Source organism: Protopterus annectens, chromosome 11.part0, assembly GCF_019279795.1.
Source record: "Protopterus annectens isolate FY-2018-M chromosome 11.part0, PAN1.0, whole genome shotgun sequence".
Taxonomy (NCBI): domain Eukaryota; kingdom Metazoa; phylum Chordata; order Ceratodontiformes; family Protopteridae; genus Protopterus; species Protopterus annectens.
The window spans coordinates 499,165,040-499,181,009 of record NC_056745.1 but is presented as its reverse complement, the minus strand read 5'-3'; the positions used below and the strand labels follow the sequence as shown (position 1 = coordinate 499,181,009).

The following is a 15,970-nucleotide window of genomic DNA, read 5'->3' as shown; positions in this document are numbered from 1 at the left end:
CTTTTTGATTTAGATAGGGACTTTTTAAGTGCCTTATTTTAAGAAGGATTATATGTATGCTAGGACATATTCGGCATAGTTGTATGAAGTGGATGTCAGAACAGGCAACACGTTTTGTTACAGTGTGCAGTCTTTGAAGAGAGTCGGTCTCCAGGATTAGTAGATACTTGTACGTCTTGCATATGGATTTGTCTGTATGAAGAATCAAGACAGTTGTTGATGAGCATGAAGCACTTCTTGCATTGCCTCAGTGTTCCTGTTGTTGTCAGTTTGACAACATATAGTAGAGTAAATTGTGACTTTCTGACATTTAGTGCTTGGTGAAATAGGGAGAACTAATGTATGCTATTTAAGTGAATTTATAAGGCGGGTCTATATACAGAACACTAGGATAAACTGAGAGTCAGAGAATTATATAATTACAGTATCTCTAAATTAATGGTACAAAAGTCAGTAAAAGGTGTAGCAGCAAATAAAGGGTATGCGAAGCAGTGCCTATCAATTTGGTTAGGTGCCGCAATAGCTTGATACAAGTGATTTGGGACTGGTGCTGAAACAATAGCTAAGTACAAATAATTTGGCTGGGGTGCCACAACAACTTAGTACAGATGATTTGGCTGAGGTGCTACAACAATAGCTTAGTACAAAAGATTTGGTTGTGGTGCACAACAGTAGCATAGTACAAATGATTTGGTTCAGGTGCCATCAAAACAACTTAGTATGGTGATGAAGACAGTAAGAAGTCTGCAGCAACAGTTGGACTCGTGCTCAAATGCCTTTAGCAGACAGCAAATGATGAGTTCAGGAGACATTAAAGGTAGCTGTAGTAAGTAATAGTTTCATGAAGACAACAATTAAAATTGTCTCTGAAGACCCAAACAACCACAGTTTTAGTAAAAATTTTAAAATAACAGCCAGGATTAGACTTGGGCTCAGAATCCCCAGCAGTATACCTCCACAAGAAAGAACTCACTTGAGCTCTTTGCAGGTGTTCTTAGGTGCACCCTTGCACTCGTGTCCACAATGGAGCACAGCACTCCATAGGAGTGTATTGGTGTGCTCAGTTGTAAACCGTTGTTCTCTTAGTGTAGTACCCAAGTCCCAGGGTGACGCCACTTTATGGAGATTTTTTTTTTTTTTTTATAATACAGAAGCAGTCATTGCAAACACTTGGAACTGCTAGAAATAATTATCCTGACTAAAATTACTGTTGTACTATTCGAAACAGATGGGTTTTCACTGCTCACATCCAGCTGAGATACTAGAGTTTAAACCTTTCCTGGAGCATATGTCTGATGTAGGACCTCATCTCGCAAGCTTATGAGTATATTAATGGATGTATGCACATAAATATTCAGACTGTCTCGCCACCATCCTAAACACAGGTCTTAGACCCATCAGTCTGATCTTCTTGTGGTAGTTTGTACTTTTAACCTTCTGGGATTCAGATAAGTGCTTCATTGGGGAACCTTTCATCTTGTCTAAACAACTGTTTTGCTGTATTTTTGTTAGAAGTCAGCTAGGAGCAAAGACCATCACACCAAGTATCTTTTTTGCCTAGGTGCAGAACATGATTATAAAGCTTGTTCCATTTGCCAGTCCTTTGTCCCCAACCCTTTGCATTCCTGTTTGTCTTCGTTAAACACCTCCTTATAGACCCAACAACTGAAGCTGGATGGGAGATAGGAAATTAACCCTGGGGATCACGTCAGTCGCCCTGCTAGACAGGGGTCCAAGGAAGTAAATACTGTGGGAAGAAATAGCCAGGGAATTGTTATGGCTAGGCTTGTATAAGCCCTAGAGCCGATAGCTTAGTACCAACGTATGAACCTAAGCATCTAGCCCACTCCAACCCTGTCACACTGTGGACGTACCTCCACCTCATATGAAAAACCTTGAGGCCTAGGCCTGAAGCTTAGATTGTCCAGTTTGATTCTGTTGTACCTGGAGAGGTTACAGATCCCATGGCATGTCTGACTCTACCTCATATACCTTCTATTGTGAGCCCACTGGAGGCCGATATGCACAGACAAAGAAACTGTTATTGCAACTGAAAAGAGGAAGCTGAGGATCTTTATTTCATTGGAATCAGAAGACATCCTGCAAATTTTAGTTGGGGAAGAGTCTTCTGGCAAACTGAGTTACATCAGGGGTCAGAGCCACCGCTCTTGGTTCAAGTGAGCATCATTCCAAAGAAAAAGCAACAGAAAACCAAGCACATTTCCTCACCACCACCTTCTAGGGAGAAGGGGTGAATAGACTCATCTCAGGGCTTGTTCAAGATTATTATGGCTCGTAAACCACAGTCATTTATAGCTCTTCCTCCCACTCCATGGAAGGTTACTGTAGAATTTTCTTCCTCTGAAGAGGAGACAGCCTCATATTCTGAATACAATTCATTAGCCTGCTCCTCTTAGATTCACTTTCCTGACAAGGTTCCCTTAGATGATGAGAATTCCCTTTCTTCTGCCTCCCCTGTGGAATAGGCATCCTTTGGAGAAACCATTTTATATATGATTAAACATTTGAGTGGAAGTCTAAGCAAAGTTCTGATGTCCAAATCTCCTTTCAGAAGTGGGCACTTCAGGCCCTTCCCCTGTCCCTCCAGTCCTTGAAGCTTTTTTGGATGCTTTTGAATCCATGTCTTCAGCTCCTGACTTTTACAGCCTTTTGCTCCCAAAAGGTCAAACAAATTCAGCAAGGTCCCAGAGTACCACAAGTTCTTTTTTAAGAATCCTGTAGCTGACCCTTCAGCTGTTTCCCTGTCTTCTGACAAACCTTCTAAGCTGCTACCTAATGCTAATGCCCTTCCTTCAGACAAGGACAGCATGACTATGGATAGGTGAGAGAAAATATTTCTACTATTGCTACTCTGCCCTTCAAGGCCACAAATTATCAGACCCAGATGACCACCTACCTTTTATGTCTATCCTTAACAGTTTAAAGGAGGCAGTGATGGACATGCAAGGTATTGAGTCTAAACAACAAATTTTGTCTTTGGTAAATCAGACCACTGAAGTGGCCATTTATAATATAAAATGCACCTATGACTCTGAGTCCTCTTCCAGAGCAACTGCTACTACAGTCCTATGCAGATACACTTGATTACGCTACCAGCCAATGCCAGAAGATTTCAAAGCTAACCTCCTCGATTCTCCCTTGGCAAAAATCTTTTGTTCAGACTGCACACAGCAACCTATTCACAGCCTTACAGGAACAAGGTAAAACTATGAAAGAATGCAGTTAAATTCTTCGTACCTCTGTCCCCAGATATCAGAGGAATTACCTAGCGAAGCCTACTTCCTTTGTTAATAGGGGACATAGACCTTCCCAGAAACACAAGAGGGCACCCAGGAAAAGATTTCCTGAAAAGGGACCCCAGATCTGGGAGGCCTCCCTTCTCCGATGAGTCACTGTGACCATCTTTTCAACCCCCTCCTTCTTGGTCCTATTCTACCCCTCTCAAAAAGACTCACTCAGTCCATCTCAAACTGGGGGAAAATTACCGCAGATGAGTGGGTGCTGTCCATCATGAAAAGGGTTACACTGTGTCCTGAGAGGAAATTCATCCATTAAAAAGCATTCCACCTCCACCCCACAGTCCGTTAAATCTTCTTCCTCCCATTCTTCAGGAACTACAGTCCCAAGGCACAATAAAACCAGTGCCTCTTCAGACTGTTGCTGGTTCCAAGAAAAGAAGGGCAGTGTAGACCCATACTGGATGTTTCTCTCTGTCTCTCCCTCTCTCTGTTTACTCAGCACTTTCCTGAAGGTTCCCACTTTCAAAATCCTTTTGCTTCAGACCCTGCTTCCCTTTATTTTCCCATGTCCCCGTCCTCCAGGAAATTTTTGAGGTTCTATACTTGCTCATCTTACTTTCGGTTTACTGCTTTGTCTTTTGGCCTTTCTACAGCCTCCAAAGTATTCTCAGTACCTTTGCCTGTTGTAGTCTTTTGCAGGATGCAGGGAATTCAAATATTTCCTTACCTTATCCAGGTCTCTCTGCCTCAAATCTTGGCGCAAAACCTCCAATTCACTGATAACCTTCTCCTGGAATTGGGATTCACCGTCACTTTCAAATATCTTCTGTTCAGCCCACTCAAGAGCTAGTTTTCTCGGGTTGCAGACTATACACCGAAGACATGTAGGCCTTCCCCAGGAAAAGGTGCAGAGCCTCGCATCTTACTTCCATTCTCTGACCTTCCCCTCCAAGCTTGTTCAACCAGGGAGATTTTCAGGGCTCTAGGATTCATGGCCGCAACCATACCAATGCTTTCTGTAGCCAGATTACACATGAAGAAAATTCACCAGTACCTGAAAAATGTAAGGTCCCAACACTGTCACCCCCCAAGACATCCAGATCACCCTCATGCCTTGGTTCAATGAGTAGATCCTGTGCTGGGTGACACAGGTGAACTTAAATCCAGGATTACCTTCCAAGCACAGACGCAAAGTCAACAATGTACACAGATTTCTCAAACAGGGCTTAGACAGGCAAACAAGGTCCAGGGCCATTGGCAGTCCATCCTCAAGGAGTAACATACCATCCTGAAAGAGATGAGAGCTCTCATTCAAGCCCTTCAAGGTTTTGCTCACCTCTGGAAACCAGGGCCTCTGCAAGTATTTACAGACAGCAGTATTGTCATATGGTACATAAAAAAGCAAGGAGCAGCCAAGTCATACTAGCTATACTGGTTGACTCAGATTGCTTGGGACCTGGCTACCCAAATGGGTATTTCCCTGTAAGCAGCATGCATTCCATCACAGGACAGAATCCTTGGAGAGTTACTAAGCAGGTCCATAGAAGACCCCCATTAATGGACCCTCAACAAACAAGTCTTCCTAGACATAGTCACCAGGAGGGGAACACCACTGATGAGACTTAATTGCCTCAGAGAGCAACAAACATCCCCACTTTGCACCAGGACTCTCTGCCCTTTGGTATGGAGAACAGATGCACTCTGATTTCAGTGGACTTGGAATTTTCTTTATGCCTTCCCTCCACTTCCTCTACTACCAAAAGTTTTACTACTGATCCAGAAAGAAAAAAAAATTCTACTGGTGACTCCCTTTTGGCCAAGGCAGTATTAGTTCCTCTTTCTCTTTCACTTAGCCAGGTGCAGTCCCTGCAAGCTACCCCACAAAATGGACCTGATCAACAGAAGGGCCCACTGCTTCGCCTCAACCTGTCATCCCTCAACCTAAGCCTATAGACAATAGGATTCTGATCTCTTCCAGACACCAGTTTTCAAATGACATGCTAAAGGTTCTCCCAGGCAACAAGAAGAGCCACCCAATGAAAATCCTACATAGCCAATGGAATAGATTTTCTGTATGGTGTCATGCAAACAGTCAGGACCCACCAAAATCAAAGGTTCCTCTTGTCTTATCCTGTTTGTGTGAGCTCATGAAAAGCTGTCTGGCATGTTTCTGTATTAAATCCACCTTTCTGCCAGTTCAGCCGGTCTTCCTCTCAGCCCATCTGTTGTATCCAGGCTTGAGGTCAAACAATTTTGAAAAGGAATACTACATTTAGCCCCCCCCCCCCTTAAAAAAATGTGTCCTCTTACCTTGGGACCTCAACTTTGTGCTAGAAAAACTCACTCTGCATCATTTGAAGCCAGCCACTTCTTCCACTCTCAAATTATGTAGCTGAAAAACTATTCTATTGCTGGCTTTCACTTCTGCTTTGGAGAGTCTCAGAACTACAGGCATTCATGGTTGTCCCACCTTTTCTTATTTTTCACAAGGAAGTATTGTCCCTGAGGGTCAACCCTTCTTTCATGCCTACAGTGGTAAATGAGATGTCTCAACCAGGCTATCAGTCTGCCCACCATCTTTCCCAGTCCACAATACATTATATTCCCTAGATGTGCACGGACAGCTTAGATTTTATTCTGATGAGACCAAAGCTGTTCATAAGTCAGACCAACTATTTTACTCTTTCATTGACTGCAAACTAGGCCAGACAGTGTTTAAACAAACCACTGCTAGCTGCTTTTCTAAATGTATTTCTTTGTGTTACTCACACCATGGCAAATCCTTGCCCTGCTTTCCACAGGCTCTCTGTACCAGAGTAGATGTTCTTCGTGTTTCACTGTTGCAGTCATTACATTTGGGTAATCTGCTGGCAGGCTGCCCTCAGTCGGCCTGAATAAAAAAGTCTTGGGTCCTGCGTCGGTTGCTGTCTCCTCTTCCATGACGTCAGGTTGTCAGAGGTATAAAACATGCAGCCGACGTCATTTTATTCAATCTTTCTTGCCCACGCAGTGCCCACAGCAGAAGCAATTCGCAAGTGCCGGTCGGCTGACTCCTGAAATTTTTATATTCGAGTTTCAGAACCGAAGTCTTCAGTTAAAGCTAAGTACCCTGTTGGGGAAACCTTTTCTTGCTCCTTACCGACGTCAGTAAAAGTTAATAATTGCATTACTTGTGGGAAGGAAATACCTCATAAGGATTTTCATTTGTACTGTATTCCTTGTCTAGGCCCAGATCATAACGTGCCTTGCTGTCAGTTTTGTGCTAGATTTAACCAATGCACTATTAAGCGTCAGTATATTTTTGCTTCAAAATATTTTGGATCCAGATTTAATTACCCTGAAATGTCGTTGGATAGCAATCCGACTAACGGAGTTCATAAAAAACGCAAAGAAAAAGACAGAGACAGACCGTCAAGGTCCAAAACTGACGACAAAGCTTCTCCTAAGCCAGTCGCCGGTACTCAGGCGCTTTTGCAGCCCCTGATACCCGCTACCTGCTACTTTTGAGTCGCAGGCCTCTACCAAGACCCATGCGGAGTCCAGCATGCCACGAGATTCTCAGAGTATTGAACCCGTGGATGTTTCTCCCTCGGATGGGTTTGGAGCCGCTGAGCAGGCACCGGCTTCTGAGGGTGTTTTCAGGCCTCAAAATTTTTATATAAAACCGATGCCAGCTTCAAAAACAACTTCTAAGTCTAAAAGATTGATGCATGAGCCATGTGCTCAGGCCCCTATGCCTAAAAAACAGATGATAAAAATGGCTGAGGACTTAATTACCTTGATCAGGGGTTCCCAACCCCCCCCCCCCCCCCCCCCCCTGCTAAGAGGCCTAGGCAAGACACTGATAATGAATCTTCAGATCAGGTTTCTATTTCTTCTGAGGATTATTCTTTTGGAGAAACCTTGCATACCTTTAAGGGAACATTTTCATTGGGAGAGTCAGGATTTCTCTGAATCAAAAAAGAGGCTTAGGGATTTCCTTTTTCAAGTTCATCGTGTTACCCTGCTGCAGTCATCACACTTGGGTTATCCTGCCGTCAGGCTGTCCCGCAGTCGGCCTGAGTTCCAAAGTCTTGGTCCGGCGTCGGTTGCTGTTGCTTCTTCCCTGATGTCAGTGCGCCAGGGGTATATAAGAGGCATCCGACGCCATTTTCTTCAGTCTTTCTTGCCGCGCGGTGCCCGAAGCAGAAGCAGTTCGCAAGTGCTGGTCGGCTGACACCTGAGATTTTCTAATCGAATTTCAGTCCGAAGTCTTCAATAAAGCTAAGTACCCTGTTGGGGAACCTTTTCTTGCCTCAGTCCGATGTCAGAAAAAGTTAACAATTGCATTTCTTGTGGGAAGCAAATACCTCATAAGGACTTCCATTCTTATTGTATTCCTTGCCTAGGCCCAGACCACGACGTCACAGGTTGTCGGTTTTGTGCTAGGTTTAATAAACGAACTATCAAACGCTGTTTTGACTTCGCACGACATTACTTTGGTAGGAAATTTAATTATATCATGCCGTCGGAGCAGCCGACGACCGGCATGCATAAAAAATGCAAGGATAAGGACAGGCAGCCTTGGACCAAGCCAGACTCCGAGGCCTCTGCTGGGCCTGTCGCCAGTTCTCCAGTTTTCAGTGAGGCGCCTACGCAGCCCCTGACGACCGCAGAATTGGAACCCCAGACAGCTGCGGATTCTCAAGTGGAGTGTACTAGGCCGTCGCAGCCATCTTCATTAGGCCCTTCCGACACCGGAGCAGAAGGAGATCCCGGTGCAGTAGAAACACCTTCGGTTGCAGAAGGTGTCTTCAGACCGACTACACTCACCATTAAATCTTATGCTAAGCTTAAAACTCCATTAAAACCAAAAAAGACTGTACATCAGTCTCCAGTTCAAGGCCCCATGCCTAAGAAACAGATGCTTAAGATGGCTGAAGATTTGATTACCCTAATCAGAGGTTCCCATCCCCCTCCAGATAAAAGACCAAGACAAGAGGAGGATTATGCTTCCTCTGACCAAGTTTCAGTTTCCTCAGATTCTTCTGAGGAACAGGATTACGCTTTTCCCCCTTATGAAGACTCTGATGCTGAAGACTGTATTCCCTCAGCATCTCCCCCTGAAGACTACTCCTTTGGGGAAACTTTACATACCATGAGGGAACATTTCCACTGGGAAGGCCAGGACTACTCTGATTCTAAGAAAAGGCTCCGAGAGTTACTTTTACTACCCCAGCACAGACCCCTTGCTATCCCTCCAGTTTTAGACATTGTGGATGATGTTTACTTGGAGTCTAGTCTAAATCCAGACTCTGTACCTCCTGCTCCAACCAAACCAGACAGATACTACAGAGTACCTGACTCACACAAATTCCTTTATAAAAGCCCTGTGGCTGACCCAGAAACAGTTTCCCAGGGTTCCAAAGGGGCTAAAGCTTCTATGGCTAAAAATCCTGTGCCCTCTGAAAGGGATTCCAGAGCCCTAGATAGATGGGGAAAGAAGATATACACCTCAGCTACTCCGGCTATGAGAGCATTAAATTGCCAGTTTCACATGCTGAAATATCAGCAATTCCTAATGTCTCAATTAAAACAAAAAATGAGCACACATTCTGAACAGTCTGAATTCAAGGAAATGCAGGATCTGTTGCATGCAGTTGAACAGGTGGGCAAACATACTTTACAATGCGAATTTGATTCATTGGAAGCTTCCTGTAGAGTAGCTTTTACTGGCTCTGTCATACGTAGGCATGCTTGGTTAAAAGAACAAACCCTACCTGATCATGTTAAAGCAAAATTATTCGATGCACCTTTACAGCAGGATGTATTATTTGGTGTCAAAGCAGAAGAGGTTTTAAAGAAAATGGAGGATAAGGCAAAGTCTATGCAGACGGTCAAGGATTTTTTACAGGTACAACCCCCTCGTTTCAGCAGAAATTGGCCAACAAAAAACTGGTCCTTTCCAGCTTCTGACAGATCACAGAGGGGCAAATACAGACGCCCAAGGGGCAGAGGTCAGTCACAAAGCCCTTACAAACCATGCCAATGGGGTACTGCTACCCAGAAAGGAGGAGAAGACAGGCCCCAAGCTAGCAGAAGACAAACACAATGACTCAACCCTCAAACTACCAAGCAAATCTCTCTTGGCAGCTCCCTTGGGAGGAAAATTAGCACTTTTTGCAGACAACTGGCACATCATCACAAAAGGCAAATGGGTCCTAAACATTGTCTCACAAGGATACAGATTCCACTTTCATACCTTCCAAGGATAAAAGGAATGCCAAACCTGCCACCAAATCAATGGGCAGAGGCACAAAAACAAATTACACCTCTCATGGGCATGAGAGCCATTCAACAGGTACCTGCACAGGAGCAAGGACAAGGATTTTACTCAAGACTCTTTCTAGTCCCAAGAAAGGACAAAGCATGGAGACCCATTCTGGATCTTTCAATTCTGAACACATATCTGCAAGTACCAAAATTCAAGATGCTAACACTACAGCAGCTTCTTCCCATGCTGGGCAAGAAGGCTTGGCTAGTAACGTTGGACCTCAAGGAGGCATACCTGCATGTCCCTATCAGACAAAATTGCAGAAGATACCTCTGCTTCATTGCAGGTTCAACCCGTTATCAATACTCTGCACTGCCCTTTGGCTTATCTACTGCGCCCAGGGTCTTCACAAAATGCCTGGCACCATTAATTGCATACTGCAGACAAAGAGGAATTCAAATATACCCATACCTGGACGACTGCCTTATTCAAGCAAAAAGCAAGGACATTCTTTTAAAGCAACTGGCATTTGTCAAACACCTTCTAAGTTGCCTAGGGTACACAGTAAACGAAAAGAAATCACAACTAGTGCCCTCACAAAACATAATATTCCTGGGTGCCAGCTTGAATACAATGGCCCAGATGGCTTATCTCACACCAGACAAGCAATAACAGCTGACTCAGTACTTCAAAATAATGGCAACAAAGACCCAACTCCCTGCAAGAAAAATTCTGCAGGCCTTGGGATTCATGGCATTTTGCATACTACTAATACCATTTGCAAAACTGCATATGAGGAAATTACAATGGAACCTGAAAAGCGTATGGACTCAGCACAGCCACAACTTGTAAACAATGATACCACTCATTCCCTGCCTTCAACAGGAGTTTCTATGGTGGGCACAGGCATGTCACCTCAACAAGGGTCAGCCTTTCACCTTACCCACAGCCAGGCAAACTATGACGAGATGCATCGGACTATGCCTGGGGAGCACACATGGCAGGACAGTGCATTCAGGGTAAATGGACTACAGATCAAAGGCATCTGCATATCAATCAAAAAGAAATGCTAGCAGTACAGAATGCCCTAACAGCTTTCAAGGACCTCTTACACCCAGGACAACTAATAATAAAGATGGACAATACCACAGTAATGTGGTACATAAGCAAGGGGGCACACATTCCTACCCTCTATGCAGGCAAACAATGACCTTGTGGAACACAGCACTGTCTTACCAAGTTCAACTACAAGCACAATTCCTGCCAGGAAAGAAAAACACATTGGCAGACGACCTAAGCAAGAAACATCATGGGTCCCCACGAGTGGAAACTAGATCCACAAGTATTTGCAATGATAACTCAGAAATGGGGACGCCCAGACGTAGATCTTTTTGCCAACCCCCAAAACTACCAACTTCAAAAATTTTGCACAAGGACATTCCACCCACAAGCTTGGAAAGTGGACGCCCTCTCATTCAGTTGGAAAACATTAAAAGTGTATGCCTTTCCTCCACTGCCTCTTCTAGCAAAGGTACTGCTGAAAGTCAGATTAGAGAGGCCACAAATGATACTCATTGCACCAGACTGGCCACGCCATCACTGGTATCCAATTCTAAGGAACATGGCCCACGGCCCACCATGGATTTTACCACAAATTCCTCACCTGCTCACCCAGCGAGACAATCAGATTCTACACAGCCAGCTCAAGACTTTAAACCTGGCTGCATGGCAAATTAGCTAAACAACCAGCCAACACCTCTACCCAAAGCTGTTATGGATGTCATTCTGGAGGCCAGGAGGCCCAGCACCAGGAAAACCTATTCAGACAAATGGAAAAGATTTTGCGCCTGGAACCAGGCTAAAGGCCAAAATCCCCTTGATCCAAACATTCCTCAGATTCTACAATATTTAACTGAGAATGTTGCACAAAGGACTTTCCTTTTCATCTATTAAGATCCACGCCTCAGCAATTTCAGCTCATTACAACACGGATCCTCCTTTATTTTCACATCCACTCCTAAGACAGTACCTCAGAGGGGCTAAGAACATAAGACCGCCCAGGAGAGCACCAACACCTACTTGGGATCTCAACTTTGTTCTGGAAAAGCTTACACTGCCGCCCTTTGAACCAGCTTTTTCAGCTGATTTAAAATTTCTTTCATGGAAAACTGCCCTGCTACTAGCAATAACGTCAGCTAGAAGAGTCTCAGAGCTACAGGCACTAATGGCAGTGGAGCCTTTCCTCATTTTTCATCAAGACAGAGTCTCTCTAAGAACTAACCCTTTCTTTATGCCAAAGGTGGTATCCAGTTTGGCCCTAAACCAAACCATTCATTTGCCCACCTTTTTTTCCAAATCCCCAGAACAAAGGAGAAAGACTCCTGCACTCTTTGGACATTCACAGGCAATTACGTTACTACTAGGATAAAACTAAGGCTTTCAGAAAATCTGACCAGCTCTTTGTAGCCTATGCTGCAGGATCACAAGGAAAAGCTATCTCAAAACAGACCATTTCAAAATGGATAGGACATTGCATACGTTTCTGCTACACGCATCATGGGAAACCGGTGCCTGCTAACATTAGGTCCCACTCCACCAGGGCTACAGCTACATCAGCAGCCTTTCTCAGGGGGGTGCCAACCAAGGATATTCTGGAAGCTGCAACTTGGAGTTCAGTGCACACCTTCACCAAACACTATCACTTGCCTCTATATTCTAAGACTAGAGCTGGTTTTGCCACTGCCATTTTGCAGGGCCTACTAGCTTCTTCTAACCCTGTTTAACTCCACCACCCATCCTTAGCTTTGGGATTCAACCCAAGTGTAATGACTGCAGCAGGGTAACACGATGAACATGGCACATTTTTGTAACTCCTATAAATGTAGATGTTCAAGTGTTCACCCTGCTGCAGTCCAGGTTACCCTCCCTCCATCCCCTCTGAACTAGCTGGACTTATCTATACCTTTATGTCCTATACAACCTCTGTGGTGTATTTGCTTGTGCCTGAAGGTATTGTTTTATTTTTATATGTACATTTTTGTATAGCAATATATATATTGCCTACCTATTGGGGGCACCTGATATCTGGGGCAAGAAAAACCGAAGAAAATGGCGGCGGATGCCTCTTATATACCCCTGGCGCACTGACGTCAGGGAAGAAGCGACAGCAACCAACACCGGACCAAGACTTTGGAACTCAGGCCGACTTGCGGGGCCGCCTGACGGCAGGATAACCCAAGTATGATGACTGCAGCAGGGTGAACACTCGAACATCTACATTTATGGTAGGTACAAAACTGTACTTTCCTCAGCATAGGCCTTTGGCTATACCCTCCTGTATTAGACATTGTTGATGATGTATTTTCGGAATCAAGCATTGCTCCTGATTCCCTACCTCTGGCTCCTAGTAAGCCAGACAGATATTGCAGGGTTCTGGACTCGCACAAATTTCTATTCAAAAATCCTGCTGCTGATCTTGAAACTGTCTCACAGGGTCCCAAAGGTGTAAATGCCTCTACAGTCAAAAATCCTACCCCTTCTGATAGAGATTCCAGGGCGCTGGATAGATGGGGAAAGAAGATTTATATGTCTGCAGCCTTGGCAATTAGGGCCTTAAACTGCCATTTTCATATGCTTAAATATCAACAGCATGTTATGGGCCTATTGAAACAGAAAATTATGCTGATTTCTGATTGTGTGGAAAGTAAAGAATTACAGGAATTATTGCATGCAGCAGAACAGGTTGGAAAGCATACTTTGCAATGTGGTTTTGATTCCTTGGAGGCCTCTTGCAGGGCCGCAGTTACTGGATCTGTGATTAGAAGGCATGCCTGGCTCAAGGAGCAAAATCTGCCTGATCATGTTAAAGCTAAATTGTTGGATGCCCCTTTACAGCATGATACTCTGTTTGGTAATAAGGCAGAAGAGGTTTTAAAGAAAATGGAAGACAAAGCTAAATCTATGCAAACTGTAAAAGATTTCCTACAAGTGCAGCCACCCAGATTCAGTAGGCACTGGCCTACTAAAAATTGGTCCTTTCCTGTGTCCAACAGAGCCTCTCAAGGCAAATCCAGGTGCTCAAAAGGCTCAAAAATCACAGGGTTCTTACAGGTCACAGCAATGGGGTGCCTCCACCTCCACATCTGCTGGAAACAAAGCACAACCCGACAGTAAGCAAGTCTCAATGACTTCCCTCTACCATCACCAAGCACTTATCTTTTGGCAGCCCCCTTGGGGGGGGGGGGATTAGCACTTCATGCTCAAAATTGGCAGTTAATTACCCAGGACAAGTGGGTATTAAACATAGTATCCCAGGTGTACAGATTTAATTTCCATACTTTGCCAATTCCAAACGGTTGGCCAGATCTGCCACAAAATCAATGGACAGAGGCTCAGAAACAAGTTACTTCCCTCATGGATATGGGGGCTATTCAACCAGTACCAGAACAGGAAAAAGGACAAGGTTTTTATTCAAGACTGATGTTCTTCGTGTTTCACTGTTGCAGTCATTACATTTGGGTAATCCTGCTGGCAGGTTGCCCTCAGTCGGCCTGAATTCCAAAGTCCTGGGTCCTGCGTCGGCTGCTGTCGCCCCTTCCCTGACGTCAGGTCGTCAGGGGTATAAAAGATGCGGCTGTCACCATTTTCTTCAGTCTTTCTTGCCGTGCGGTGCCCGAAGCAGAAGCAGTTCGCAAGTGCCGGTCGGCCGACTCCTGAGATTTTCGTGTTTGAGTTTCATATCCGAAGTCTTCAATAAAGCTAAGTACCCTGTTGGGGAAACTTTTTTCTTGCTCCAGACCGATGTCAGAAAAAGTTAATAATTGTATTTCTTGTGGAAAGTAAATACCTCATAAGGACTTTCATTCTTACTGTATTCCTTGCCTAGGCCCTGATCACAACGTTGCGGGTTGTTGGTTTTGTGCTAGATTTAACCAACGCACTATTAAGCGTCAGTATTATTTTGCTTTAAACTATTTTGGACGCCGGTTTAATTATCCAGAAATGACGTTGGATAGCCATCCGCCTACCGGAGTTCACAAAAAACGCAAAGAAAAGGAGAGAGATAGACAACCGAGGCCCAAAACCGACGACGAAGCTTCTCCTAAGCCAGTCGCCGGTTCTCAGTGAGGTGCTTTCGCAGCCCCTGACGCCCGCTACTTTAGAGTCGCAGGCCGCTACCGACTCCCACGTGGAGTCGGCCATTGCACTGGAAACTCAAGGTATTAGAGCCTCGGATACTATTCCTTCAGATGGGTCCGGAGCCGCTGAGCAGGCACCGGCTTCTGAGGGTGTATTCAGACCTAAACATCTTTACATTAAACCAACCTCAGCTTCAAAGGCAAAGACCAAAGTACCTCCTAAAGCAAAGAAACAAACTCGAGCCACGTGGACAGGCCTCTATTGCCAAAAAAGATGCTCAAAATGGCCGAAGACTTAATTACCTTGATCAGGGGTTCCCATCCCCCTCCTGTTAAGAGGCCTCTAGGCAAGAGACTGACTGAATCTTCAGATCAGGTTTCTATTTCTTCTGATTCCTCTTCTGATCAGGAATATTCTTTTCCCCCATGAGGATTCAGATGCTGAAGAATCCATACCTTCAGCTTCTCCTCCAGAGGACTTTTCTTTTGGGGAAACCTTGCATACCATGAGGGAGCATTTCCACTGGGAGAGCCAAGATTTTTCAGAATCTAAAAAGAGGCTCAGAGTTTTCTTTTTACTACCCCAACACAGGCCACTGGCCATCCCACCTGTGTTAGATATTGTAGATGATATGTTTTCGGAGTCTAGTCTTACCCCTGACTCCTTACCTCCAGCTCCTGTTAAGCCTGACAGATATTACAGGGTCCCTGACTCTCATAAATTCCTTTTAAAAAACCCTGCTGCAGACCCAGAAAATATTTCACAGGGTCCCAAAGGAGTTAAGGCTTCTGCTGCAAAAAACCCTACCCCCTCTGACAGAGATTCTAGGGCACTGGATAGATGGGGAAAAAAGGTTTACACATCTGCTACCTTGGCTATAAGGGCCTTAAACTGTCAGTTTCATATGCTTAAATATCAGTAACATGTCATGGCATTGCTTAAACCGAAAATGTTATTAAACTCTGAATGTGCAGAAAACAAGGAAATGCAGGATTTATTGCATGCAGCTGAGCAAGTTGGAAAGCATACTTTGCAATGTGGTTTTGATTCTTTGGAGGCCTCCTGCAGGGCCGCAGTTACGGGTTCTGTAATTAGGAAGCATGCTTGGTTAAAGGAACAAAATCTGCCTGATCATGTCAAGGTTAAATTATTGGATGCACCTTTACATCATGACACTTTGTTTGGTGTTAAGGCAGAGGAGGTGTTAAAGAAAATGGAGGACAAAGCTAAATCTATGCAAACTGTCAAAGATTTTTTACAAGTACAACCACCTAGGTTTAGCAGACACTGGCCTACAAAGAATTGGTCCTTTCCTGTG

At 44.5% G+C, this 15,970-nt stretch overlaps 1 protein-coding gene across 2 annotated transcripts in view; it reads left to right on the top strand.

Annotated features, from left to right (window-relative positions):
• CNOT2 (CCR4-NOT transcription complex subunit 2) overlaps window positions 1–15,970 on the top strand; it is a 2,080,381-nt gene that overhangs the window by 1,501,112 nt on the left and 563,299 nt on the right. The gene's annotated exons all lie outside the window — the stretch shown is intronic.